Consider the following 24,821-nt stretch of genomic DNA (forward strand, 5'->3'; position numbering starts at 1 on the left):
GTACAAAAGAGGATATGCCAGTTGTACTTTGTTTTTTTTTGAGACAGAGTCTCATTCTGTTGCCCAGGCATTCTGTTGCCCAGGCATTCTGCTGCAGTGGTCTCTCTGCTCACTGCAGCTTCAAACTCTCCAGGCTCAAGGGATCCTCCCACCTCAGCCTCCCAAGTAGCTGGAAATACAGGTGTGCACCACCGTGCCTGGCTAATTTTTTATTTTTTTCATAAAGATGGGATCTTGCCATGTTGCCCAGGCTGGTCTCGAACTCCTGGGCTCAAGCGATCCTCCTGCTTTGGCCTCCCAAAGTGCTGGGATTACAGGTGTGAACCGCCATGCCAAGCCCAGTTTTAATTCTTAAACACAAAATCTGTTATTACCAAGTGGGATCCCAGCATCCATAAATTTTTTCATATTTGTATAATATTGATCAAGATTTTATTACGATAAAATGTATATAACATAAAATTTAGTATTTTAACATTTTTTTTAGTACACAGTTCAGTGGCATTAAATACACTCATATTACAATGAAACCATCAGCACTATCGACTTTTAGAACTTTACCATCATCCTAAACTTCATATCCATGCAACAATAACTCCCCACTCTCCCCTCTCTGCAGTCCCTGGTAACTACTATTGTACTTTCTGTCTCTATGAATTTTACTATTTCAGGTACTTCCTTTAAATGGAATCATATAATATCTGTCCTTTTGTGCCTGGCTTATTTCACTTAGCATAATGTTCTGAAAGTTCTCCACATTGTAGCATGTATCAGAATTTCCTTCCTTTTTAAGAATGAATAATTCCATTGTACGTATATATCACGTTTATACATTCATCCATCAATGGGCATTTGGGTTGTTTCTCCTTTTTGGCTATTGTAAGTAGCACTGCCATGAACATGGGTGTGTTGATGAAGATTTTAAAAATACAAGAATGCAGCCTTATGACTCATATCTATGTGTAGACATGGCTGAAAAAGTAAATAGGTGTGCCGTAAGTCCCCATTCCACATAGAAGATCTACATCATCTTGATATCCTCCACCCAAATTAAACAGTCAATATCTGTAAAGATCAGTAGCGATCTCATAAGACCAAAGAAGTAAAAGAAAGAGGAGAAGGAAAAGGAAGAGGAAGAGTAGGAGCACTTCAGCAGCACATACACTACAACTGGAACGATATGGAGATTATCATGGTCCCTGTGCGAGGATGACATGCAATTAAGTGAATTAATGCAGAAACAGAAAACTAAATATTGCATGTTCTCACTTATAAGTGGGAGCCAAGTCTTGGGAACACACAGACATAAAGATGGGAACAACAGATATTAGGGACTCCAATAGGAGAGAGGGAGGGAGCGGGAGGCAAGAGCTGATACATTTCCTATTGGGTACTTTCTTCACTATTTGGGTGACAGGATTAAACGACGCTCAAACCTCAGCATCATGTAATATACCCTTGTAACAAACCTATACATGTACTCTCTGAATCTGAAATAAAAATGGAATTTTTTAAAAAAAGAAGAGTAGGAGGAGGAAGGTAAGAAGAGAAGGAAATTAAGAAAAGAGGAAGAAAAAAGGAGAAGAGGAAAAATCTTTGACATTTGCCTAAAATCATGGGAAATTTTGAGGTCAGTTCTTGAAAACCTGATCCTGGTACCCGATGCACAGAACAATAGCCCATAGGGTTCCGTCCCTGCCACTCCTACCCAAGAAGGTTCAAATACCATGAACCCACTCCAGGAACTATTAGCTACAGACTAGAGGCTTTGAATAGGCTTAGTCAATTCTAAGGGAAGATGCGTTTAGCACTAATAAAAACTCACAGAGGTTTACGGGGTCCTGTTCTACCTACATTTTAAAACATTTAAGCCCTTTGATCTAACTCATTATGGGTTTAGAAAGACAGCAGGAAACACACATTGGTATTTCTCCTTTACTCCACCTCCTCTTTCCTTTCCTTTCCCCAGAGTCAGATGAATTAACTCCAAGGTTTTACCTAGAGGCTCCAAATGACGACTTTAGGGCCAGGCACGGTGGCTAATGGCTATAATTCCCAACGCTTTGAGCAGGGAGAATAGTTTGAACCCAGAAGTTCAAGATCAGCCTGGGAACCATAGCAAGAGTCCATCTTTTTTTTTTTTTTTTTTTTTTTAATTTATGAAGTATTTATTGATCATTCTTGGGTGTTTCTCGGAGAGGGGGATATGGGAGGGTCATAGGATAATAGTGGAGAGAAGGTCAGGAGATAAACACATGAATAAAGGTCTCTGGTTTTCCTAGGCAGAGGACCCTGCGGCCTTCTGCAGTGTTTCTGCCCCTGGGTACTTGAGATTAGGGAGTGGTGATGACTCTTAAAGAGCATGCTGCCTTCAAGCATCTGTTTAACAAAGCACATCTTGCACCGCCCTTAATCCATTTAACCCTGAGTTGACACAGCATATGTTTCAGAGAGCATGGGGCTGGGGGAAAGGCCACAGATCAACAGCATCCCAAGGCAGAAGAATTTCTCCTAGTCAGAACAAAATGGAGTCTCCTATGCCCACCTCTTTCTACACAGACACAGCAACAATCTGATCTCTCCTTCCTTTCCCCACACTTCCCCCCCTTCTCTTCAAAAGAGTCCATCTTTACAAAAAATAATTTAAAAAATTAGCCAGGTTCACCAGGCATAGTGGCTCTTGCCTGTAATCCCAGCACTGTGGGAGGCCAAGGTGGGCAGATCGCCTGAGGTCAGGAGTTCAACACCAGCCTGGCCAACATGGTGAAACCCCCTCTACTAAAAATATAAAAATTAGCCAAGCATGGTGGTTCACACCTGTAATCCCAGCTACTTGAGAGGCTGAGACAGAAGAATTGCTTGAACCTGGGAGACAGAGGTTGCAGCGAGCCAAAATCATGCCACTGCACTCCAGCCTGGGTGACAGAGTGAGACTCTGTATCAAAAAAAAAAAAAAATTAGCCAGGTATAGTGCTGCACATTTGCAGTCCCTGCTACTCAGGAGGCTGAAGAGGGCAGATTGCTTGAGCCCAGGAATTCGATGCTGCAGTGAGTTATGATCACATCACCATACTCCAGCCTAGGTGACAGGCCTTGCCTCCAAAAATAAAAGGAAATAAAAGGCTGTTATAGAATAAATAACATAGTACTGTCAGGCTCACTTTGGCAGCAAATACATCAAAATACAGGGCGTTTTGAAGGGCTTGTTTCTGTGCTTAAAGTTGTCAAGAGCTTAGGAAACTCAGCGGAGGTCTGGATGAGTCATTGCAATTTGCTGGAGTAGTATATGGATAGGATGATTATGCTAATAAGCATGCCAGCAGCAATGGTTAGGGCTCACACACTGTAACCTTTGCTCAGGTGAACCTTTTATTTTTATTATTACTTTTTATGTTGAAGCCGTTGCAGACTTTGTTTTCCCGGACCATTTGAGAGGAAGTCACTGGCATGATGCTCATCACCCTGACCAGGGCAGCAGTGGGAGCCAGAGGACTTGCTCTTGAACACACAATAAGATGTTAATGGGAATCTGCAGAAATAAGTGCAGGAACCCTGAGAGCAGTCGAAAAATCAATGAGTGTATAATTGTTATTGTTGCCCTGGTTTTACTTCTACCCTATTGCAATATAATTGACATCTGTATATGATCTCCAAGTTGCATCTTTTCCAATTCAGCTTTCTCTGAAACCCTACAGTAATCTTTTTTTTTTTTTTTTTTTTTTTTTTTGAGACGGAGTCTCGCTCTGTTGCCCAGGCTGGAGTGCAGTGGCAAGATCTCGGCTCACTGCAAGCTCTGCCTTCCAGGTTCATGCCATTCTCCTGCCTCGGCCTCCCAAGTTTTTTGTGGGGTTTTTTGTTTTGTTTTGTTTTTGGAGACAGAATCTCAAGCTGTTGCCCAGGCTGGAGTACAGTGGCACAATCTCAGCTCACTGCAACTCCCACCTCTGGGGTTCCAGAGATTCTCATGCCTCAGCCTCCCAAGCAGCTGGGATTACAGGCGGATGCTACCACACTTGTCTAATTTTGGTATTTTTAGTAGAGATGGGGTTTTGCCATGTTGGCCAGGCTGGTCTCAAACTCTTGGCCTTAAGTGATCTGCCCACCTCAGCCTCCCAAAGTGCTGGTATTACGGTCGTGAGCCACTGTACCTAGCCCCCTATATTAATCTTAAAGGAGTTAATTTGCCAGCTCAGAAACCACTGGTGTTTCCCTCATGCCAAAATCCTCCCAGATAAAGCTGCAGTGGTTGCTTGGCATTTAAGGCTCTTCATGCCAGAGCCCTAAAGTACTCTGGCTCTATGAAACAGAGGTTGTGTAGTGTAGGGATTACCTCTTACCTCTTAGGAATTAGTTCTTACCTCTGAAACCTAGTTCTACCACTTACCAGCTGTGTGGCTTTCAGCAAGTCTCTAAACCTCCAGGTGCCTCAGTTTCCTTAACTGTTAAATGGGGATAATAATAAGACCTACCTCACAGGGCTTTCATTAGAATTAAATTTATGATGTGTAAAACACTAAGAATGGTGTAAGCAGTGCTGGGCACCTATAATCCTAGCGCTTTGGGAGACCAAAGCAGGAGGATGGCTTGAGGCCAGGAGTCTGAGACCAGCCTGGGCAACAACACTACAAGACCCTGTCTCTAAAAATAAAAAATAAAAAATTCATGGGGCGTGGTGGCCCGTGCCTGTCGTCCCAGCTACTCAGGAGGCTCAGGTGGGAGGATTGCTTGAATTCAGGAGTTTAAGGCTGCAGTGAGCTGTGATCCCACCACTGCACTCCGGCCTTTGTGATAGAGCAAGACACTGTCTCTTAAAAAAAAAAAGTTATTATCTAATGTCACCCTACTTCAAGCATCCATGAGGCAAACCTGACCTGTCTGTTCCTCAAATACCATCACTGGGTTCTATTACCGCATAGGGTCTTCTGCTGCATGGACTGCCCAGTGCCAGTCTCGCAATTCAGTTCTTACCCATTGATGAGGTTTGGATTTGTGTCCCCGCCCAAATCTCACATTGAATTGGAGGGGCGGCCTGGTGGGAGGTGATTGGATCATGGGGGTGGATTTCCCTCATGCTGTTCTTGTGATAGTGAGTGAGTTCTCACAAGATCTGATGGTTAAAAGTGTGTGGCACTTCCCCCTTTGCTCTTTGTCTCTCCTGCTCCACCATGGTAAGACGTGCTTGCTTCCCTTTCACCTTCCACCATGACTGTAAGTTTCCTGAGGCCTCCCACCCATGCTTCCTGTTAAGCCTGTGGAACTGTGAGTCAATTAAACCTCTTTTCTTTATAAATTACAGTCTCTTTATAGCAGTGTGAAAACAGACTAATACACCATCTTTTGGGGTCCAGCTCAAACCTTATCAGCCCCACACACCTTTTCTTGCTCCCTTTTGTCCCTCAGGAATCCCTTTGTATGAATCTCATGCTGTTTGATGTTACGGTTACTGTAATCAAGCCTTTAATGAGAGAGAAAATAAAAGTGCTTTGCATGTTGTAAAGTACGACACAGATGTGATTCTTTTTTTTGTTTGTTTTTTGTTTTTGAGACGGAGTCTCACTCTGCAGCCCAGGCTGGAGTGCAGTGGCACCATTTCGGCTCACTGCAACCTCCGTCTTCTGGGTTCAAGCAATTCTCCTACTTCAGCCTCCCAAGTAGCTCGGATTACAGGCACCCACCACCATGCCTGGCTAATTTTTGTATTTTTAGTAGAGATGGGGTTTCACCATGTTGGCTAGGCTAGTCCCGAACTCCTAACCTCAGGTGATCCACCTGCCTCGGCCTCCCAAAGTGTCAGGATTACAGGCGTGAGCCACCGCGCCTGGCCAACGTGATTTTACTGACAATAGTGATACCATCTTATCTCCACCCCAGTACTATGTGTGGCATGAGGTCAGGGATCACATCTATTATCTTTGTTTTTCCCATAGTGCTTTCTATTATCAAATTTGTCAGCTTTTTTTTTTTTTTTTTTACTTTAGGATGGGTTCTTACTATGTTGACCAGGCTGGTCTGAAACTCGTGGGCTCAAGGAATCCTCCCACCTCAGCCTCCCAAAGTGCTGGTATTACAGGTATGAGCCGCTGTGCCCCACCAAACATTTTCAAAGGATAAGAAAATGATTACTACTGTAGAGTGAGTTGGTTTACCAGGTGGGTTTTCTGTAGAGAGATCACTGAGGTAATGGAAAGTATGATGCAGATGTGTCATGGGAAAATGCAGAATATGTTCAGATCATGGCTGTTTTCCAGGAGGTCACTGCAGAAAGCTCCAAGAAGCCAACGGGTGGCAAGTCAGGAGGCTGTTCAGCCTCTCTCAAGGTTTCTTTTGAGCCTTCTTTTCAACTTAAACCAGGGAACTGCTCCAGGCTTTGCTTCCCACTTTCTATTTCAAACCTTCTCTCTCACACCTAGTTTTCCTGGTGTCTACAAGTGTCAGTTACCAGTCTGATCTGTAGGCAACAGAAACTTTGTTTCACTCAACCTAAAGAAAATGTACTAGAAGTACAGTGGAGGCTCACGGAACAAAAGAAACCAGATTGCAGGCTTGGAAAAACACTGGAGTTGGGTAGGAGAGCTCTAGAGCCTAGGCATCAGGAGCCACAGGCACCATTAGGCCGCAGAGTGAGCTCCTCCTAGAAGCTGTGTTCCCTACATCTTTGACTCACCTGCCAAGTCAAAGTCCTAGGGAAGAACATGTGATTGGCCAGGCTGGGTTGCAGGCTTATGCCAGGCTGCAGTGGGAGGGGAAGTGGAAGATCTGATCCTTTTGATTTCTGTCCGAGGAAGCAGGCACTATGTCCTATCAGAGCTACACACAGCAAGGTAAAGACAACTCCCTAAAAGGGAAGGAGCTTTCAGGGAGTCACCTTGACTCGAGAAGGGGAACTGGATGCTAATGGCTAAGTGACCAAAAAACAGCTACCACACTATGCTTCTAGGTCTGCGTCTGGATTCTCTCTTCTAGTCTAGCCCACCCGGATGGATGACTCACTTGCACAACTCCCTGTATTGTGATTCTACTTCTCCCCAGGAGGCTGCCCTTCTTTCTTGGTGGCATGTGCTGCTGCCTGAGAGCAAAGGTTGTCACACCCCATGGTCCTGGGATGCTGAAACCCAGGCCCAGTGCTCTATGCTCATACCTATCTGGAGGAATGGGAGAGATGAGACAGAGGTATATGCTGGGTCTGTGGCCTGGAGCTCAGCACACTTGAAGGTCAGAGCAAAGAGACAGGTTGCAAAGGAAAGCAAAACAAACTAAGTTAGCCCTGCAGCCACGCTACTCCATCTTTCACCCTCTAGGCACTTAGTGCTAAGGAGAGCGGAGAGGGGTCAGGAAGAGCTAGCTCCATTTTAAGCTCTGTCGTCTGGTGCCACTATCTGCGAAAGATAGTGTCTATGCGAAAGGAACAATGAAAAGCAAGAGGCAGTTTGGTAGGCAGAGGCATTTCTGAGAAAGTTCTCCTCATTCACGACAATACAAGACAGAGACTGCCTTCTTTCTGTCTGTGGTATTTGTCATCCGCCTATGACACCTGAAACTGTGACAGCCATCTTGTGACTATGAGGGAACAAACCTGAGGACAAGAGGCCACTCCCTGAGGATGCCAGAGAAAAAGGGACTCAGATTGGATCCTGGTGATGTTGCTGGGCCATTTCATCAACCAACCTTGGAACTTGGAAAGTCTTCCAGACTTTCTGGTCCATCAGACAATATACTTCATTCCTGTTGAAGATGCTAGAAGTTCTGATTTCTGTTAAAACTGCAATCATCCTACCTGATACAGCTTTCTAACCACTCTTCTAAGCACTGGGCACAATCTAAGACCTGCTGACATCATCCAACTGTGGAGTGCGAGCCTACAGAGGGAAATTCTTCCCATCCAAAAAAGGAGAAGGCTTTCTGCAGCTGCACAGTGAATGCATGCCTGAGGCCAGCTCTCCTATTCCTTATCCTTTGTCTTTTTTGGACAAGAATCATGTAATTTGGGACCATAGATATTGGGTAATTACTATGGCAATGATTAGGGATTCACTTCAGGAATAAGGAAATATAATTATAGTCCCATTTCAGCTTGTTTCCATGACAACAGGGGCAATTGCGATTGATCAGCAATTTTCTTCCTAAACAGATCCGTGAGTCTCATTCAAATGAAATGTTAAAGAGCAATTAAATATCCTCATCAAACAAACTAGAGTTGCTGGAAGAGACTGGAGTCAGATTATCTGACTTAGAGGCTCATCCTGAACTTGGGTATTCTATCAAAATATACGGTACCTGATAGGCTATAGTGTACCAAATTATCTGTTAATTACAAAAGAAACAGGGTACGTCATACAAATTCAAGGAAAAGGAGGAAAGTTTGGAATCTCAAATGGAGAATCTTAGAATTGGAAGTCAGAGGGTCATCTACTCCAGTCTGTAAGCTCAGTCCTGTGTCTACATCACCTACGACAAATGATCTTCTAACTTGCCTCTAAAGCCCACTTCACAGGCTTCCATGCTATTTATTCCACTCCTACGTTTCGCCATGTGGAAAAAGATCTTTTCATAAACCTCTGTAGCTGGCATTTGAATCAATTTTCCTCTGGTTCATGCTCTGGAAATAGTAGTCATCAATATCCTCTTTATCTCAATACTAATATTAACCTGCTTTTTAAAGTGCTTTATTGCAGACAGCGCAATGTCATATGCATTTTTGTCCTTCTAATAATCCTGGGAGATGAAGGAGCTAGCTAGGTTAGGGTCACACAGCTCTCGAGTGAGACACCTGGCTTCCTGTTCTGCTGCATTTACCACATATTGTATCTCTAAGAATTGCTATACCTCAGCAGTCCCCAACCTTTTCAGCACCAGGAACCCGTTTTGTGGAAGATAATTTTTTCATGGACAGGGGGTGGGAAGATGGTTTCAGGATGAAACTGTTCCACCTCAGATTATCAGGCATTAGATTCTTATAAAAAGCACGCCACCTAGATCCCTCGCACGCACAGTTCACAGTAGGGTTCATGCTCCCGTGAGAATCTAATGCAGCTGCTGATCTGATAGGAGGTGGAGCTCAGGCAGTAATGCTCCCTTGCCTGCCACTTACCCCCTGCTGTGCGGCCTGGTTCCTAACAGGCCACAGACCGGTACTGGTTCACCACCTGGGGGTTGGGGACCCCTGCTATGACTGATTCATCAACCTTCTTCTCTAGACATATTCAGCTCAGCTCTGCTGATTTTCCTGCTTAGTCTCTAATTTTTTATTTAATGGGTTTTGCACCTCTTCACCATTCCGTATTCAATTTCAGCACATCCCAGGTTCCTAAGGATGGAGGATAAACAATCAAGTAAAACAGGTCCTTTCTGACTTCATTCTCGGAAAAGCAGCAAGGTCAGGTGAATCAATGCAAACAATGGTAAGCAGGGAGCCTGCACTTCAGTGTAATTTCATTGGTAACACGAAGTCTCATGGCACCAACTGTGGATTCTTCCTTTTCCAGCAGGTCTGAGAGACAGTGACACTCTTTACCAAGGTGGGAAACTGGAGGCCAAATTAGATGAATATGACTTGTCCAGTGGGAAAAGTCAGTATGGCGAAGAGCAATAATCATGCATTCATTCATTGAATAAATGCTTACTGAATACCTGCTATGTGCCAGGCCCAGCGTTAGAGGCTTGAAATACAATGAATGGCAAGTCACAAAGCTTACTTTTAGGGAAAGGTCAAGGAAGTTGTGAGAACAATGTCAGGGGGAGGGGCCTGATCTAGGCTGAGGGAATCAAAGAAAGCTTGCTCTCCTAAGGAAGGCACATTTGTGCAGAAAACTCAAGGACGGAGAGGAATTAGACAAAGGAAGGAGGTGGAGATGGGGGATGGGGCTATTCAAGAAAAAAGCACTACCATGTGCAAAATGGGCAGGCTTGGATTGTAGTCACATTTTTTTTTTCTTTTTATTATACTTTAAGTTTTAGGGTACATGTGCACAATGTGCAGGTTTGTTACATATGTATACATGTGCCATGTTGGTGTGCTTCACCCATTAGCTCGTCATTTAACATTAGGTATATCTCCTAATGCTATCCCTTCCCCCTCCCCCCACCCCACAACAGGCCCCGGTGTGTGATGTTCCCCTTCCTGTGTCCTTGTGTTCTCATTGTTCAATTCCCACCCGTGAGTGAGAACATGCGGTGTTTGGTTTTTTGTCCTTGCGATAGTTTGCTGAGAATGATGGTTTCCAGCTTCATCCATATCCCTACAAAGGACATGAACTCATCCTTTTTTATGGCTGCATAGTATTCCATGGTGTATATGTGCCACATTTTCTTAATCCAGTCTATCATTGTTGGACATTTGGGTTGGTTCCAAGTCTTTGCTATTGTGAATACTGCCACAATAAACATACACGTGCATGTGTCTTTATAGCAGCATGATTTATAATCCTTTGAGTGTATACCCAGTAATGGGATGGCTGGGTCAAATGGTATTTCTACTTCTAGATCCCTGAGGAATCGCCACACTGACTTCCACAAGGGTTGAACTAGTTTACAGTCTCACCAACAGTGTAAAAGTGTTTCTGTTTCTCCACATCCTCTCCAGCACCTGTTGTTTCCTGACTTTTTAATGATCGCCATTCTAACTGGTGTGAGATGGTATCTCATTGTGGTTTTGATTTGCATTTCTCTGATGGCCAGTGATGATGAGCATTTTTTCATGTGTCTTTTGGCTGCATAAATGTCTTCTTTTGAGAAGTGTCTGTTCATATCCTTCGCCCACTTGTTGATGGGGTTGTTTCTTTTTTTCTTGTAAATTTGTTGGAGTTCATTGTAGATTCTGGATATTAGCCTTTTGTCAGATGAGTAGATTGCAAAAATTTTCTCCCATTCTGTAGGTTGCCTGTTCACTCTGATGGTAGTTTCTTTGGCTGTGCAGAAGCTCTTTAGTTTACCCAAGATGGCCAAATAGGAACAGCTCCAGTCTACAGCTCCCAGCATGAGCGATGCAGAAGATGAATGATTTCTGCATTTCCATCTGAGGTACCGGTGCATCTCACTGGGGATTGTCAGACACTGGGTGCAGGACAGTGGGTGTAGTCACATTTCTAACACTAATAGCACTGTCACCTCTTTGAGCCTGTTTCCCCATTTATAAAGTGAAGGTATGGGATCAGAACTAAAAATTACCCTAAACCATTAATATTTTATATTCCCACCAGCAATGTGTGAGGGTTCCAATCCCTATATATCTTCATCAACACTTGTTATTGTCTGTCTTGTTTGGTTGTAGCCTTCCTAATGGGTGTGAAATAATATCTCATTTGTGGTTTTGATTTGTACTTCCCTGATGGCTAATGATGTTGAGCAAGTATGGTTTATGTGTTAATTGATATTTTTATATCTTTTGTGGAGCAATGTCTATTAGAATCCTTTGCCCATTAAAAAAAACTTTGGGGAGGGGTTCATTTTATTATTGAGTTGTGGGAGTTTTGTTTTTTATTTTTACTTATTCTGAATATGACTTACAAATATTTCCATCCATTCTGTGGATTGTTTTATAACTTTCTTGATGATATCATTTGTAACACAAAATTTAATTTTGATGTAGTCCAAATTTTCTGTTTTTCCTTTTGTCACTTGTGCTTTTGGTACCTAAGAAACCACTGCCTAATTCAAGGTCATGGAAATTTACTTTTTCTTTTAAGAGTTTTATAATTTTAATTCTTACATTCTTACATTCAGGTCTGTGATCCATTTTGAGTTAATTTTTGTATATGATGTAAAAAAGGGTCCAATTTCATTCTTTTGCATGTGGCTACCCAATTGTCCCGGAAATATTTGTTGAAAAACTCTTCTTTGCCCATTGAATTGTCTTAGCACTCTTACTGAAAATCAATTGACCACAAACGTTAAGAGTTTATTTCTGGACTCTCAATTCAATTCCATTATCTTTATATCTATCCTTATACCAGTACTGCACTGTTTAGATTACTGTAGTAAGTGTTCTAAATGGAAAGTGTGAGTCTTCCATCTTTGTTCTCCTTTTTCAATAATGTTTTGGCTATTCTGGGTCCCCTGCAATTCCATATGAATTTTAGGATCCACTTGCTAATTTCTGGGGGAAAAAAGCCAGCTAGGATTTTGATGGGGACCACATTGAATCTGTAGCTCAATTTGTGGAGTACTGTCATGTTAACAATATTATGTTTTCCAATACATGAACATGGGATGTCTTTCCATCATTTCAATCTTCTTTAATTTCTTTCAATGATATTTTGTTATTTTTAGTGTACAAGTCTTGCACTTCTTGGTTAAACTTATTTCTAACTTGTTTATTCTTTTTGATGCTATGTAAATGGAATTGTTTTCCTAAGGTCATTTTTAGATTATAAATTGCTAGAGTACAGAAATACAACTGATATACAAAAACTCCAATCTTGCATCCTATAACCTTGTTCAATCTTGTTTATTAGTCTAATAGCTTTCTGTGTGTGTATTCCTTAGGACTTTCTATATATACAATCATGGCATCTGCAAATACAGTTTTAATTCTTCCTTTCTAAGATTATTGCCTCTTATTTCTTTTTCTTTTCTTAATTGTCCCAGCTATAGCCAACAGTATAGTACTGTAGAATACAGTGTTGAATAGAAGGAATGAGATAAGAAACCCTTGTTTTGTTCCTAATCTTAAGGGGATCACATTCATTTTTCATCATTAAATATGATATTAGCTGTGGATTTTTCAGATGCTCTCTATCAAGTTGAAGGAGTTTCCTTCTATTTCCAGTGTTGTCTATTTTTTTTTTTTTTATAAATCGTGAAAGGATGTTGGATCTTGTCAAATAGTTTTTCTGCATTTATTGAGATGATCAAGTGGTTTTTATCCTTTATTTTATTAATATGGTATATTACACTGATTGGCTTTTGTATATTAAACCAACCTTGCACTCCTGGGATAAATCCCATTTGGTCATGTTACTTAATCCTTCTTACATGTTGTTGGATTCAGGCTACTAGTTTTTTCTTAAGGATTTTTGTGTCTATTGTCATAAAGGATATTGGTCTGTGGAGTTTTTTTCTTGTGATATCTTTGCCTGATTTTAATATGAGGATAACACTGGCCTCACAGAGTTGGAAAGTTCCCTCCTATTCTATTTGTCATATTCCTTCTTCCATGAAAATTTCTGCTTATGCCATTATCTGACAGGTTCATGCCTTCCCTCTCAGCTACTCCATGTCCTGCCCATCATTTGGAGTCAGCTCAAGGTCCCCTCATTCCTGAACCCTTTCCCGACTGTTCCAGTCCAAGTGAGCTCATCTTCTCCAGAACCCCTTCACATCTCACTGTGCTTACATCTGGCACTTAATAAAAAGTGTTGTACTTATGCATGATGTAACAAACACTGGGTGTTCAGTAGAAACTGGAAGCAGGACAAGTAGAGTCCCAGTAAGTATCAGAGCCTCAATCAGGCAGCTGGAGGTAGGCAGACATCTGAGCCTAGTGATTCAGGACCAGTATGATGATTCAGGGCCATATGAGTAGCTCCCTAGTGAGGCTGAAGCCTCCTTGAGAGGCACAGTAGTGGATGCTTAAGAATGCACTCTTTATTGCTTGAATAGTGGCTCAGGGATTTATAAGCTGTATGACCTTAGGCAAATTACTTGCTAGCCTTAGTTTTCTCATCCTTGAACTGTTGATAATAATATCAATCTTAAATAGTTGTAAATATTATATGAGTTCATCTATGCAAAAGTTAATACAGTGTAATAACTTCAATTAGTGGTAGCTTTAATACATGCCATTGGATATTCTCAGTGAAAAAAGGGTCTACGGTCAAAGGAATATTGAAATACTGCATACTACATCCTTCTTCCTAGGGATTCACAGGACACATTCGCATAGTAAAAGTTCTGTCGAGTCCCACATAAAGAATCCTATTTAATTTGTTTTTGTTCAGAATTCCCCAAACCTATTTACCAAGATGACCCTCTCCCTCTTTTAAAATTTAACAACTGTTTTAACACGCCTTTGGGAACATAATATTAATTGTGTTTAATTAAGAAAAGAAATCACATTAGATTCTTAAAAACGGATCATGTTTTATTGCTTTGCTTTTCCCAAGGAATGTATAATTTAAAAGCAGCAGCCTAGGAGAGATAAAGGCTTCTAACCTAGAGAAAGAAAAGAAAGCTTTAAAAACCCAAAGGAAATGGAAATTTTCAGGCAGAAGGAGCAGATCAATAAGGAGCTATTCTTGGTCATGGGAACATTTCTAGAATTTCAGATTCCTGGGAGTTTGACAGGATGTTGAAGTTCAGCTCCCTTAAATTCCCACCCAGTGGCGAAATTCCACCTTCACTGGCCTCAACCTTTGTGGGCACATGCCAAGCCTCCCATTTTTAGGCAGTTCTAATTAGGAAATTCTCCCTCACATTGGGCTGGAATCTACCTTCTTGTAACCTCTACCCAAAATCATGTTAATGGAGCTTTGAGTTTTGTGCTTTTGTGAGAACTGTCCATTTTGGAGATAGCAAATAAAATGTACAGAAAATTTTTTGAATCATTACACAATGTAAAGTAACAATCTGTTAATTGAACCATGAACTAAAAATAAGAATTTCCGAAAACAACATTTTTCATTTTCTCCATCTGTAAATAAGGCAAATAATTAGAAGCTCAGTTATACCATAATCAACATATGTAGTATTTACTTAGTAGGTGAAATTACTTTGCAATTGTCAATTCCCTAGAAAAGAGAAATACGTATTTTTTAATTACTTCTATTTTCCTGTGTTTCTAACTTTTTTTTTCTATGTTGTCCAGGCTAGAGTGCAGTAGCTATTCATAGACATGATCATAGCGCACTATAGCCTTGAACTCCTGGCTCAAATGATCTTCCCGCCTCAGCCTCCCGAGCAGCTGGGATTAAAGGCACTTGCTGCCACACCTTGCTGTGTTTCTATCCTGATTTTTTTTTTAACTTTTATTTTATGTTCAGGGGTACACGCAAAGGTTTGTTACATAGGTAAACTCAAGTCACAGGGGTTTGCTGTACAGATTGTTTCATCACCCAGGTATTAAGCCCAGTAAATTATCTTTTCTGCTCCTCTCCCTCCCCTCACCCTCCACACTCAAGTAGATTCCAGTGTCTGTTGTTCCCTTCTTTGTGTTCAAAAGTTTTCATCATTTAGCTCCCACTTATAAGTGAGAACATGCAGTATTTGGTTTTCTGTTCCTGCATTAGTTTGCTAAGAATAATAGCCTCCAGCTCCATCCACGTTCCTGCAAAAGACATGATCTTGTTCTTTTTTGTGGCTGCAAAGTATTCCATGGTACATATGCACTACATTTCTTTATCCAATCTGTCACTGATGGGTATTTAGGTTGACTCTATGTCTTTGCTATTGTGAACAGTGCTGCAATGAACATTTGCATGCGTGTGGCTTTATGGTAAAATCATTTATACTCCTCTGGGTATATACCCACTAATTTTTTAAATATTTAAAGTGACATTTTAAAAATGAATAGCCCAAAGCTTATCCTTTTATATCCTTACTTATGAGATGAGTTTTTTATAAAAAGAAGTGTTTAATTAAAATATAGTACAAATCTCATAAATGCAGGTTTGTAGACAAGAGTCAATAATGAAGACAGGTGACATTATTAGAAATGTAGCTATCTGATCCAAAGTGGAATTTCCCAAGGCTTTGTAAAACCTAAAACCTTAAGGAAAACCCAAGAAGTTAACAGAATATAAGACTTAAATGGGAAGAGAACCTCCAGGGTCCACATTCCTATAAGAGTCCAACATGGCTCAATGAAATCAGACTTGGCAAAACTATGCTATACCTACTATACTATAAAAAGGGTGGGTTGTGTTTCCACAGAACTGTCCCTCTAAGGGAGAACTTTCCAGACTTGACCTCATTTTGTATTAAACTGCCACTTACACTCATTTTACTATCTGTTCCTCATCCTGATACCGTGAGGCCAAAAAGTTCACACTCTTATTTTACAATTGAAAACATGAAGTAAAATCAAAATGGACTCAAACTGCACACTCCTTGACTATCCACTGGAACAATATTCCAACAACTAAGTGAGTTAGCACTAGCTGTGCTCTCCTTTCAGTCCTGTGTCAAATTAAATCATTTTCTTACCCTACAGAGTAAAGACAATAGAAAATAAACACAGGGCTGTCAAGGAAAAGAGTCAGTATCAGGACTAACAAATGCTGTTGCTGAATATTTGCTGTAAAACTTAATGTGTACCACTGGTCTGAGGGTTTTGTAATTTGGACACAACAGCAGTGTTCATTAGAATTTACTTACTGACACACACCACAGAGGATATTTTTGTCTCTGTCCTTGAAGCACGGTGAGAATATCACAGATGATACCATCTATTCCTTCTGCTTAGCTTATGCAGTGTCAGGCATTCATGGAAAACATTTTTTTGAGCACGTAATACAAGGCTGAATTGAAACCTAGTCCCTGACTTCATGAAACTGACAGTCGAGTGAGGAAGACAGACAAGCAAATCAATAATTTCCATAGAAATTGACAAGTTCTCTGCTGAAACCAGGCACACAATGCTAGAAGAACACAGGCAAGGGCAAATAAATCAGAAGGGGTTGTCGGAAAAGGTTTCTCAGAGGAGCTGGTTTCTAAGCTGTCAGTATCAGAGTTTAACCAGCTCTGATTCTGACTTCAATTCCAAGCACTCAGGTGAGAAAGTACTTCCTGACCCTACTTTTCTGAGTTCCTGACACTGTCACACCCAGATTTAGTGCCTGTGTTCTAAGAGGCAGGGAAAGAAAGAAGGAAGGAAGGAAGGGAAGAAAGAGAGAAGTGGGGGAGGGAGAGGGAGGAAAGGAGGGAGGGAGGGAGGGAGGGAGGAAGGAAGGAAGGAAGGAAGGAAGGAAGGAAGGAAGGAAGGAAGGCAGGCAGGCAGGCAGGCAGGCAGGCAAAAGGTCCATCATAGACAGGCTCCAGAAGTTGCTAGAGATGGCCAGGGGTATGAAGGGTGGCCACCTGTGCCTGAGCAACCTGCGTCCTCAACAAAGGTGTAAAGTCTAGCCTATGACACCTTTTCTATTTGTAAAGTAATGGCATAAGGAAACATAGTCTTCTTCAATCTGAGGAACCCTGGTGAGCCAAGCCAGTGAAATGTTGCCTCCTTCCAAAAACAAGAGCAGCGAAATGAATGCCCAATTCCTGTGCACTCCCAGAAAATGAGGTCAGACTCATTTGCTAACTCCCCAAGGTGACTTCTCCATGCAGAATACACCAAGTCTTACACGTTCCCAGAGATGCAACCCATTTGTGATCCTTTTTTTTTTTTTTTTTTTTGAGGCAGAGTCTCACTCTGTCACCCAGGCTGGAGTGCAGTGGCATGATCTCAGCTCAATGCAACCTCCACCTCCTGGGTTCATGTGATTCTTGTGCCTCATCCTCCTCAGTACCTGGGATTACAGGTGCACACCACCACACCTGGCTAGTTTTTTTTGTACTTTTTTAGTAGAAACGGGGTTTCCCCATGTTGCCTAGGCTGGCCTTGAACTCCTGACCTCAAGTGATCTGCCCGCCTCGGCCTCCCAAAGTGTTGGGATTACAGGAGTGATCCCAACGCCTTGCCCCATTTGGGATTCTGTTCTTGTCTCCTGGTACCAAAAACAGCACCTTCTTCCTTTGGGATCCCATTCCCCACCCTGCGACTCCACCAAAGGTCTGAAAAGAAAGTGCAAGTTATTACCTTAGATTGTCTTCCAGGGTCTCCTCATCCGAAGAGAAGGTCCCATTGCTGACACTCTGGTGAGAGTAACTCTTCTTCCCGAAAGACTGCACCCGGAACAATGAAGGTTCTTTCTTTTTCCTTTTGCCAAACAACTTTTTAAAAGGCTGGAATTTGCCTCCCTTCTTCTTGTCTGTGGATTGTAAAATAAACACACGCTGCAGTGTGGCAGGGCTGCACTTCCAAGCCTAAGGAGCAAATTATAACCCAGCTGCCTCCGGCCAAAGGAGACAGGGCAAAGGGCGGCCATCAGCCCAAATGAGCGACCAAGCCCTGTGCCAGGAATGTCGGAGCCAGCCCCAGTGCGATCCATGCACAGTGAGGCAGAGCACAAGCCAAAGGCATGGTGAATCTTCTGTCCCCCAGGCTCCCAAGAAACATCTGGGGAGAACAAGAAGAGGTTCCAAGTGGCCAGGGCATGGTAGCTCATGCCTGTAATCCCAACACTTTGGGAGGCTGAGGTGGGAGAAGCATTTGAGCCCAGGAGTTTCAGACCAGCCTGGGCAACACAGTGAGATCCCATCTCTACAAAATATAAGAAAATTAGTCGGGTTGGTGGTGCATGCCTTTAGTCTTGGCTACTTAGGAAGCTGAGGCTGGAGGATTGATTGAGCCTGGGAAGTTGAGGCTGAGTGAGCTGTGATCACACCACTGCACTCCAGTCTGAGCAACAGAGTGAGACCCTGTATCAAAAAATAAATAAATAAATAAAATAAAAAAGAAAAAGAAAAGATTTCAAGCTTCATGGTGGCCAGCACAGCACCTCTTTGCACATGCAATAAGGCAGTGCCTGCTTTCTTTAACAAAGCAGATAGCCAAATGCCCTTCTCCACGGAAAAGGCTGAGAAAAACACTTAAGTCAGATAGTTGTTTTGTTTTGTTTTTTAATATTTTTATCTCTATCTATACATATCTCTAGTTTGAGGATCATTCTGTTTTGGCCTTTATTAGATACAGAAGATAACTGCCAACTCTTGGTGTAAGCTTTGCCCCCTAATTCCCTCTATCCCCATATATTTCCAGTTTATTTCCCTTGTCTCTTTTAAAAATCTACTATGAAGAGCCCCAAAGGAGTTGCTACGAACATCTTCCCATATATTACTTCATTAGTCAGGAACTAGGCTTGCTGCCAACATTTGTTAGAGGTATTTTAGGTAATACCTTTCAGTCTTCCGCCTTTGGATACAAATTCCTTCATGTTATTCTACTCTTCCCTTGCAAAAGAAAGTGTAAGTCACCCTCTACCAGAAGCAGCATCTTCCTGGATCTTTCCTTTTTCTTTAAGAAGCTTAAAGAGCCACTTTTCTAGTGGTCTGATAACTATTTTTAAAAACTTTTTTTTTTTTTTTTTGAGATGGAGTTTCACTCTTATCGCCCAAGCTGGAGTGCAATGGCACGATCATGGCTCCCTACAACCTCTGCCTCCCAGGTTCAGGTGATTCTCCTGTCTCAGCCTCCTGAGTAGCTGGGATCACAGGCGCCCGCCACCATGCCTGGCTAACTTTGTGTGTGTGTGTGTGTTTTTAGTAGAGACGGTGTTTCACCATGTTGGCCAGGCTGGTTTTGAACTCCTGACCTCAAATGATCCATCCGCCTTGGCCTCCCAAAGTGCTGGGATTACAGGCGTGAACCACTGGGCCTGGCCTAAAAACATGTTTTAACCCTTACTATGTACCACGGCTCTAAGAACTTTATAAGTATTAACTCAGTTAATCCTCACAACAATCTTATTACATTGACACTATTAACACGCACATTTTACAGATGAAGAACCTGAGACATGAAGAGATAAAATAGCATGCCTACATCACAGGAAACGTATCTTTGAACAGGGAGTAAGAAGTTTTGAGAGAGAAGTAAAGATAGAGGCTCGCAACGAGAACTGAAAAACACCTGCACAAAATGCACAGATACAACTCCCCCACCTTCCACCCAGCTGACTATCAGAGGCCCCAGAGCTCTGCTGGCCAGATCCATAGAGGAATCCAGGCACACGCATGAGGTCAGTGAGGAAACAAGCCAGACATCTCATTTCCTCTGTGATCTTCAATTCTGGCCTTACTGAGATGTCACAGAAACTTTGAAGTGCTGCCAGATGTGGTGCTCACGCCTGTAGTCTCAGTTACTCGGGAGGCTGAGGTGGGAGGATCATTTGAGCCCAGGAGTTCAAGACCACCCTGGGCAATATGAGACCCCATCTCTAAAAAATAAAAAAAAGAAAAAGAAAATTTGAAGAGAAGAAGTGGTTCAAACTATTTCATCCTAAGCAGCGGCATAAGGTGCGGAAGACGCAGACAGAATAATAACCAATTACAAAAAGACAATCATCTGGGAGCATTAGTACAGGTACAAACAGAGCCTCTAACATCAATGGTCCCCTGAAACGATGTTGTGTCAGATCACATTTAAAGGAAAGGATATTTAAAACATATCAGATGCCCGCTATACATAGGCATTGTGCTAGGTACAAAAAAGAGTTAAATTATTTTTACTGTGTATTATTTGAAAGACAGGAAAGTGTGTGATATAGTTTGGATGTTGTTCTCTCTAGATCTCATGTTGAATTGTAATCCCCAGTGTTGGAAGTGGGGCTTGGTGGGAGGTGACTGGATCATGGGGGTGGATCCCTCATGGCCTGGTGCTGTCCTCGTGATACTGAATGAGTTATTGTGAGATCTGGTTGCTTAAAAGTGTGGAACTAATAAAATTAGCCAGATGTGGTGGCATGTGCCTGCAGTCCCAGCTACTCAGGAGGCTGAGGCAGGAGAATCACTCAAATCTGGGAGGTGAAGGTTGTAGTGAGCAGAGATCATGCCACTGTACTCCAGCCTGGGTGACAGAGCGAGACTCTGTCTCAAAAAAAAAAAAAAAAAAGTGTGGCACCTCCCCCTAACCTTGCTCCTGCTTTTGCCATGTGTCATGCCTGCTCCTGCTTTGCCTTTCGCCCTGTAGAGCTCCCTGAAGCCTCCCCAGAAGGCAAACAGATGCTGGCGCCATGCTTCCTGTACGGTCTGTAGAATTGTGGACCAATTAATTTTTTTTTTTTTTTTTTTTTTTTTTTTACTTTGCGACAGGGTCTCACTCTGTCGCCCAGGTTGGAGTGCAGTGGCGCGATCTTGGCTCACTGTAACCTCCACCTCCTGGGTTCAAGCAATTCTCGTGCCTCAGCCTCCTGAGTAGCTGGGATTACAGGCGTGCGACACCACCCCCGGTTAATATTTATATTTTTGGTAGAGACGGGGTATCACTGTGTTGGCCGGGCCGATCTCCAACTCCTGACCTCAATTAATCTGCCCACTTCAGCCTCCCAAAGTGCTGGGAATACAGGCATGAGCCACCATGCCCGGCCACCTCTTTTCTTCATAAATTACCCAGTTTCAGGAATTTCTTTATAAGAATGCAAGAACGGTCTAACACATCATGTAATACAATTGAGATATCATTTAAAAATGGTTTAAAAAAATGGAGGGTTTGATTTCAGAATGTTTGTATCTTTTCATTGGTTATTTATTTAGAAGCGAATATAGGCCAGTGCTTTTCATGACACCTACTTTAGGTTCTTATCAGTAAAATCTCCAGTTAATAATATTTAAGAACTATAATCAGTAGTTGTTGAAGATCATCCAAGAGCATTAGGCATGTGTTAAAAGAATGTTCTTACCAAGGTTGGTTTTTTAAAATTTAAATGTAAAAACATTCTGTAAGGCACCACAGGTATCGTTACTGCACTATTCTATAACTGATCTTTGGCAATGACTGCTGTATTAATTGAAAACTTTCTCTACGACTGTCCAAGGCTGAAAATATGTAAACAATGCCTGATTTCTAGTCTGGCAGCATCACAGTAAGTGGTCAAATGGCTATTTATATTATATTCCACTTATTTCCAAGGTAAAATTATTTTTTCCTTTTATATCAGTTGCATTTTCCCCACTAAATATCAAACCCCCAAATTTCTATTTTTTTACAGTTGCTTCTTTTTTTACCCAACACTGTTCCTTGACTATAACCCCAAAATTTCTAATCAGAAATATTCCAAAATACAATAGCAACAGTATAAGAATATCAATTATGACATCATTATCCCAACCTGGGTCCACAGATTTAGGTTTCGAGATATGCAGAGAATTGTAGATTATGTTAGAATTTACTGATTAGAAAAAAAGTTCATCACTGCCATAAAGTCAGGGGAATTTGATAATGTTCAGTTGAGCTTTGAGTTAACTCTAAATAAAGATATTAAATTATAGTTTTCTAAACAGGTTACTCATCTATTTAACCAACAGGTAATCTCTGCACGTCAGCTAAGAGGGTTGATGAGGTCCTCTGTGGCACCTCACTGTTGTGAATGGTGGCATCTACTACATAAATTATTCGCTGCACTGCTCACATTGTTGGGGGAAACAGAAAGTGAACAGGCCCTGGAAAGAGCTGAATACACACAAGGATGAGAAAAAGGCTGGGAGAGGGTGCCATCATTTGGAAGCCTTAGTTCTGAGAACTGGGAGGGTTCTGGCAGCAGAGAATGGCCTCCTTCAGGTGGCCCATTTATAGAGCTAGCCTACTTGAAGACTGTTTATCAAGAAGGTACCCTATCATTCTGTGCCACACTTAATATGGGCAATAACTTGACACAAGTACACATGCATCACCCTGGAAAATGGAACAAAGTCCAAGTGTCAGACAGTGCACTTATAATCACATGGGAACGCTGTTTCAGCAATGCCTTAGTTATTATCAGGAAGGTAAAAGAACAGTAAAACCTAACTGGATTCTCCACCCAACAACCAATCCTTCTTACCGAAAAAAAAAAAGAGGTTCTAAGTCCTACAAACACCAATTTCCCTTCAAAGGAGGACTCAGAACATAGATGCTATCGTTAAAAGTCTGCTCCAAAGTCTTATTAGTGTATGGTGACATCTCATTTATGAAACATAATTTCCCCTTCCTCATTTCCAAAATTAGTAATACACTTTCCACCAGAAATATCTTTAAATCTTAAATAAATTGGCCAGGCGCAGTGGCTCACGCCTGTAATCCCAGCACTTTGTGGGGCTGAGGCGGGCGGATCACGAGGTCAGGAGTTTGAGACCAGCCTGGCCAACATCGTGAAACACCGTCTCTACTAAAAATACAAAAAAAATTAGCTGGGCGTGGTGGCAGGTGCCTATAATCCCAGCTACTTGGGAGGCTGAGGCAGGAGAATTGCTTGAACCCAGGAGGCAGAGGTTGTAGTGAGCCGAGATTGCGCCACTGCAATCCAGCCCAAGCGACAGTGCGAGACTCTGTCTCAAAAAAAAACTTAAATAAATTTAAAAGTGTATTTAATGGTTATTTTATTATTGACTGTGGCACTTGATCAATTTTCTAGCACTGACTTCATGAAAAGACTCGGTAATTACATTTTAGCCCATCCTACATTCAGGCAGCAAAACTTAAGTGACATTAATAGGAAATAAAATTTTATAAACTAGGGAAGGAGTTATACTCTTATTTGATTCCCCAATTGATAATCTCAAATATAAGATCTCTTATGTCAAAAAAGCAAGTTCTCAAAGCTTTACAATCCTATGTTGCATGACCATTATGAAAACCTGAGCATATATCTATTAGCAACCACTAGATAAACTATTTTATGATCAGTTCATGATGCTGGGGCAGTAGTAGCAGTTTGTCTCCACAGAATCAACTGGATTAAGTACATGGTCATCAGTAGCAGCTATTTTCTTGATAAATAACAACTGCTGATGTGAATGTTTTTGTGGTACATAGATGGGGCCTAAGAGATAGAAGCAATTTTAACAACGTAGTGAAACAGAGCACGTCTGCAATGCTAATGGGAAATATTCCAGAACAATTGCCATATAGAAGTATAGTTTAGCAAAGTGTTCTCCAACATTGTAGTATTTAAGATGGCATTTTAGACTTTTACAACACAAAATTTACTTTTGTTGGGTGGTTGGGCAGTGGGAAGAAGGGGACAGGAGGGAAGAAATGTTACTATCAATTTATTTTTTCTCACTGCAGCTCTAGTTAAGGGTTAAATATGTGGGCCCCAGAGACAAGAGGACTTGCCTCAAATCCTGATTCCATCTTTTACTAGCTATGAAACATCTGCTTACCAGCCTCTCTAGAAATTTGCCATCTTAAGCTGTAAGATTAAATTTATAGGAAAAAAGGCAGTGTTTGCCACATTTTCTTAATATTTCAGCATTTTTCTGTTGTAATTTTCCTTATGAAAGAACTTACATATGCATCTATACTGCTTCAGGGATCACAGTAATTTTCATTTTTTAAGTACTGAATTGAATTAATTTATTTTCATCATCCAATAATTACTTTAGGTTTTTTTTTTTATTTAAAAAAGTGCTCATTATCCATTATTTCAAGGGTATGATTACATACCATTTGATGGCTGCATCATCGTAATTACTAGTTTATATAGAAGATTCTAAAAATTAAAAATCACTAGGCAAGTCAAGCAAATCTGATTCATTTTCCATTTGTCATAAGGATGCAATTCCTATATTTTCGTTTCTAAACCTACAATAATAAAAGCATCCAATTCCTCTGCATTGGATTTCTAGGATATGCTTCCAAGTGAGGAACAGAAATGTGCTATGATAGTCCCTTTTAAGCATCATAAATGTCTTACTCTGGGATTTATCAGAATGTGCCCTATGGGTTGGTACCAGTACATTTTTGAGAATCCAGGCAAAATAAAGTTAAATCTGTTTGTTTACTATGGGACTTTTCAGAGTCTTTAATATGCTGTTATCACATTTGCTCTCCAAAAGAGCAGAGGATATGCAAGGCTTCCTAAACTTGTTTGGAATTTCAGCCTCAGATGCCTTGTTTGGCCGTGGAAACTTGACTTTCTCAACAACCAGTGAGACTAGGGTTCCTGTGAACACACTTTGGGAAACAGCCTTCATTATTTCTTTCAAACATCTTTTCTTTTCTTTGGTACCATATATTTCATACACACACACACACACACACACACACACACACAGACACACCTCTCCTCTATACCCCTGAGCACACTGCT

The 24,821-nt window shown here is 41.5% G+C and overlaps 1 protein-coding gene and 1 pseudogene across 8 annotated transcripts in view; one reads left to right on the forward strand and one right to left on the reverse strand.

The window, feature by feature from the left end:
• The window catches only part of CRACD (capping protein inhibiting regulator of actin dynamics), a 284,595-nt gene that overhangs the window by 39,750 nt on the left and 220,024 nt on the right, over positions 1 to 24,821 (reverse strand). For 7 of the 8 annotated variants that reach the window (XM_063664543.1, XM_054484712.2, XM_063664541.1 and 4 more), the window contains one exon: positions 17,732 to 17,903. The exons of the other annotated variant lie outside the window; for it this stretch is intronic. The gene's annotated coding sequence lies outside the window, so the exon portion shown is untranslated. The remainder of the gene's footprint in view (positions 1 to 17,731; positions 17,904 to 24,821) is intronic. 8 annotated transcript variants of the gene reach the window in all.
• On the forward strand, positions 1,145 to 1,244 carry LOC129035940 (U6 spliceosomal RNA; annotated as a pseudogene).

This window comes from Pongo pygmaeus, chromosome 3 (assembly GCF_028885625.2).
Source record: "Pongo pygmaeus isolate AG05252 chromosome 3, NHGRI_mPonPyg2-v2.0_pri, whole genome shotgun sequence".
Lineage (NCBI taxonomy): Eukaryota > Metazoa > Chordata > Mammalia > Primates > Hominidae > Pongo > Pongo pygmaeus.